Below are 5,000 nucleotides of genomic sequence, written 5' to 3' on the forward strand. Positions count from 1 at the left end.
AGGGTCCGTGTGCCCGAAGGAGGCTCCCCGGCCTGGCTGGGTTGAGAAGCAGCGACCGGCCCCGGGGCCTGGGTTTCGGTCAGGGCCTGGGGCGTGGGAGTCCCCGTCCTGCGGCCTGACAAGTGTCCGTCTGCCCGGGACAAGGGTCCCTGGTGCAGAGCCCTGGAGCCCTGCGTGGGTGGGCAGGCAGGGAGCCCTACCACTATGGCTGCTTTCAGTTGCCGGCCATCTGGTGGCGCCTTTCCCCTCGGCCATCTGGTCGCGCGCAATGCTTTCCAATGGGGCGACCAGATGGCCGGGCCGGCCTGGAAGTCCCGATGAGGGTCCATTTGCCTCCCGGATCCCAGCCAGGGCTCCAGGAGGCCGGGCGCGTTCGCCCCTAGGGTCCCCTCCGTCACTCGCAGCGCGCGAGTTACAAGAAAGGGGGGTATCCTTCCTCCGGATTAGTAGGGGCAGGGTATGCCGGAACACCCATGCCGGGGCTGTGCGGTTCCTTGCCGGGGACCAGACGGGCTACGCCCGGGCAACATCCTTCCCAGGCCTCCGGGGCTTCCCTCCTCCGGGCCGCGGCATGGCAAAGTGCCCAGGGACGGGCTCCACGGGTCCCGGGCAGTCCTTTCCGCACCCCCCGGGCGCCCAGGCCCCGAGAGCTCCGGTGGTCCTCCCCGTGCCTGAGGCCCAGCCGGGAAGCAGAGTCCCACCCCGAGCCATTGGTGGGTGGGCAGGCGGGAGTCCTTTCAGTTGCCGGCCATCTGGTCGCGCCTTTCCCCTCGGCCATCTGGTCGCGCGCAGTGCTTTCCAATGGGGGCGACCAGATGGCCGGGCCGGCCTGGAAGTCCCGATGAGGGTCCATTTGCCTCCCGGATCCCAGCCAGGGCTCCAGGAGGCCGGGCGCGTTCGCCCCTAGGGTCCCCTCCGTCACTCGCAGCGCGCGAGTTACAAGAAAGGGGGGTATCCTTCCTCCGGATTAGTAGGGGCAGGGTATGCCGGAACACCCATGCCGGGGCTGTGCGGTTCATTGCCGGGGACCAGACGGGCTACGCCCGGGCAACATCCTTCCCAGGCCTCCGGGGCTTCCCTCCTCCGGGCCGCGGCATGGCAAAGTGCCCAGGGACGGGCTCCACGGGTCCCGGGCAGTCCTTTCCGCACCCCCCGGGCGCCCAGGCCCCGAGAGCTCCGGTGGTCCTCCCCGTGCCTGAGGCCCAGCCGGGAAGCAGAGTCCCACCCCGAGCCATTGGTGGGTGGGCAGGCGGGAGTCCTTTCAGTTGCCGGCCATCTGGTCGCGCCTTTCCCCTCGGCCATCTGGTCGCGCGCAGTGCTTTCCAATGGGGGCGACCAGATGGCCGGGCCGGCCTGGAAGTCCCGATGAGGGTCCATTTGCCTCCCGGATCCCAGCCAGGGCTCCAGGAGGCCGGGCGCGTTCGCCCCTAGGGTCCCCTCCGTCACTCGCAGCGCGCGAGTTACAAGAAAGGGGGGTATCCTTCCTCCGGATTAGTAGGGGCAGGGTATGCCGGAACACCCATGCCGGGGCTGTGCGGTTCATTGCCGGGGACCAGACGGGCTACGCCCGGGCAACATCCTTCCCAGGCCTCCGGGGCTTCCCTCCTCCGGGCCGCGGCATTGCAAAGTGCCCAGAAACGGGCTCCACGGGTCCCGGGCAGTCCTCTCCCCCCCCTCCCCCGGGCGCCCAGGCCCCGAGAGCTCCGGTGGTCCTCCCCGTGCCTGAGGCCCAGCCGGGAAGCAGAGTCCCACCCCGAGCCCCTGGTGGGTGGGTGGGTGGCTGGGCAGGCGGGAGTCCTTTCAGTTGCCAGCCATCTGGTGGCGCCTTTCCCCTCGGCCATCTGGTCGCGCGCAATGCTTTCCAATGGGACGACCAGATGGCAGGGCCAGGCCTGGAAGTCCCGATGAGGGTCCATTCGCCTCTCGGATCCCAGCCAGGGCTCCAGGAGGCCGGGCGCGTTCGCCCCTAGGGTCCCCTCCGTCACTCGGAGCGCGCGGGTTTCAAGAATGGGGGGTAGCCTTCCTCCGGATTACTAGGGACAGGGTACTCTGGGACCCCTCTCGGTCCTCAGCCGGCAACTGGGTCCTGCCGTGTGGCAGGGTGCCCGGAGGGTCTTCCCCTGCGAGCCCGGGAGCCCCGGCTGGTTCCAGGGGCCCGGCCGGGCCCCGGGTCGGGGCCTCCGTCCCCGGGCCCTGTCCCCCGGCCTGCGGCACTGCCAAAGGCCCGGGACGGGGTTCCGTCGTGGCCGGGGAGCCTGCCCTCGCTCGCCTGGGTTCAGGAGCTCCGGCCGGGCCCCTGGGGTCCCCGGGGAGGGCGGCCTCCCCGCCCCGGGCTCCGTCCTGGGTCCTTCCGCGTGGCAGGGTGCCCGGGGCGCGGTCCGGAGGGCCCGGGGAGGCTTCCCTTGCGCCTGCGGTCCCCGGAGCCCCGGCTGGTTCCAGGGGCCCGGGCGGGCCCCGGGTCGGGGTCTCCGTCCCCGGGCCCTGTCCCCCGGCCTGCGGCACTGCCAAAGGCCCGGGACGGGGTTCCGTCGTGGCCGGGGAGCCTCCCCTCGCTCGCCTGGGTTCAGGAGCTCCGGCCGGGCCCCTGGGGTCCCCGGGGAGGGTGGCCTCCCCGCCCCGGGCTCCGTCCTGGGTCCTTCCGCGTGGCAGGGTGCCCGGGGCGCGGTCCGGAGGGCCCGGGGAGGCTTCCCTTGCGCCTGCGGTCCCCGGAGCCCCGGCTGGTTCCAGGGGCCCGGGCGGGCCCCGGGTCGGGGTCTCCGTCCCCGGGCCCTGTCCCCCGGCCTGCGGCACTGCCAAAGGCCCGGGACGGGGTTCCGTCGTGGCCGGGGAGCCTCCCCTCGCTCGCCTGGGTTCAGGAGCTCCGGCCGGGCCCCTGGGGTCCCCGGGGAGGGCGGCCTCCCCGCCCCGGGCTCCGTCCTGGGTCCTTCCGCGTGGCAGGGTGCCCGGGGCGCGGTCCGGAGGGCCCGGGGAGGCTTCCCTTGCGCCTGCGGTCCCCGGAGCCCCGGCTGGTTCCAGGGGCCCGGGCGGGCCCCGGGTCGGGGTCTCCGTCCCCGGGCCCTGTCCCCCGGCCTGCGGCACTGCCAAAGGCCCGGGACGGGGTTCCGTCGTGGCCAGGGAGCCTCCCCTCGCTCGCCTGGGTTCAGGAGCTCCGGCCGGGCCCCTAGGGTCCCCGGGGAGGGCGGCCTCCCCGCCCCGGGCTCCGTCCTGGGTCCTTCCGCGTGGCAGGGTGCCCGGGGCGCGGTCCGGAGGGCCCGGGGAGGCTTCCCTTGCGCCTGCGGTCCCCGGAGCCCCGGCTGGTTCCAGGGGCCCGGTCGGGCCCCGGGTCGGGGTCTCCGTCCCCGGGCCCTGTCCCCCGGCCTGCGGCACTGCCAAAGGCCCGGGACGGGGTTCCGTCGTGGCCGGGGAGCCTCCCCTCGCTCGCCTGGGTTCAGGAGCTCCGGCCGGGCCCCTGGGGTCCCCGGGGAGGGCGGCCTCCCCGCCCCGGGCTCCGTCCTGGGTCCTTCCGCGTGGCAGGGTGCCCGGGGCGCGGTCCGGAGGGCCCGGGGAGGCTTCCCTTGCGCCTGCGGTCCCCGGAGCCCCGGCTGGTTCCAGGGGCCCGGGCGGGCCCCGGGTCGGGGTCTCCGTCCCCGGGCCCTGTCCCCCGGCCTGCGGCACTGCCAAAGGCCCGGGACGGGGTTCCGTCGTGGCCGGGGAGCCTCCCCTCGCTCGCCTGGGTTCAGGAGCTCCGGCCGGGCCCCTGGGGTCCCCGGGGAGGGCGGCCTCCCCGCCCCGGGCTCCGTCCTGGGTCCTTCCGCGTGGCAGGGTGCCCGGGGCGCGGTCCGGAGGGCCCGGGGAGGCTTCCCTTGCGCCTGCGGTCCCCGGAGCCCCGGCTGGTTCCAGGGGCCCGGGCGGGCCCCGGGTCGGGGTCTCCGTCCCCGGGCCCTGTCCCCCGGCCTGCGGCACTGCCAAAGGCCCGGGACGGGGTTCCGTCGTGGCCGGGGAGCCTCCCCTCGCTCGCCTGGGTTCAGGTGCTCCGGCCGGGCCCCTGGGGGCCCCGGGGAGGGTGGCCTCCCCGCCCCGGGCTCCGTCCTGGGTCCTTCCGCGTGGCAGGGTGCCCGGGGCGCGGTCCGGAGGGCCCGGGGAGGCTTCCCCATCGCCTGCGGTCCCGGGAGCCCCGGCTGGTTCCAGGGGCCCGGCCGGGCCCCGGGTCGGGGTCTCCGTCCCCGGGCCCTGTCCCCCGGCCTGCGGCACTGCCAAAGGCCCGGGACGGGGTTCCGTCGTGGCCGGGGAGCCTCCCCTCGCTCGCCTGGGTTCAGGTGCTCCGGCCGGGCCCCTGGGGGCCCCGGGGAGGGCGGCCTCCCCGCCCCGGGCTCCGTCCTGGGTCCTTCCGCGTGGCAGGGTGCCCGGGGCGCGGTCCGGAGGGCCCGGGGAGGCTTCCCCATCGCCTGCGGTCCCGGGAGCCCCGGCTGGTTCCAGGGGCCCGGCCGGGCCCCGGGTCGGGGTCTCCGTCCCCGGGCCCTGTCCCCCGGCCTGCGGCACTGCCAAAGGCCCGGGACGGGGTTCCGTTGTGGCCGGGGAGCCTCTCCTCGCTCGTCTGGGTTCCGGAGCCCCGGCCGGGCCCCTGGGGGGGGGGCCCGGTGAGGGCGGCCTCCCCGCCCCGGGCTCCGTCCCGGGTCCTGCCGCGGCGGCAGGGTGCCCGGGTGCGGGGTCCAGAGGGCCCGGGGAAGCTCCCCCTTCCCTTTTGCCTTTCCCCTGGGCCATCTGGTCGCGCCTGTCCCCTCGGCCATCTGGTCGCGCACGTCCCCTCGGCCATCTGGTCGCGCAGGCCCCTTCGGCCATCTGGTCGCGCAGGCCCCTTCGGCCATCTGGTCGCGCACAATGCTTTCCTATGGGGCGACCAGATGGCCGAGCTCGCCTGGAAGTCTCGATGAGGGTCCATTTGCCTCCCGGATCCCAGCGAGGGCTCCAGGAGGTCGGGTACATTCGCGCCTAGGGTCCCCTCTGTCACCTCGTGCGCACGG

Source organism: Triturus cristatus, chromosome 11 (genome assembly GCF_964204655.1).
Source record: "Triturus cristatus chromosome 11, aTriCri1.1, whole genome shotgun sequence".
Classification (NCBI taxonomy): Eukaryota; Metazoa; Chordata; class Amphibia; order Caudata; family Salamandridae; genus Triturus; species Triturus cristatus.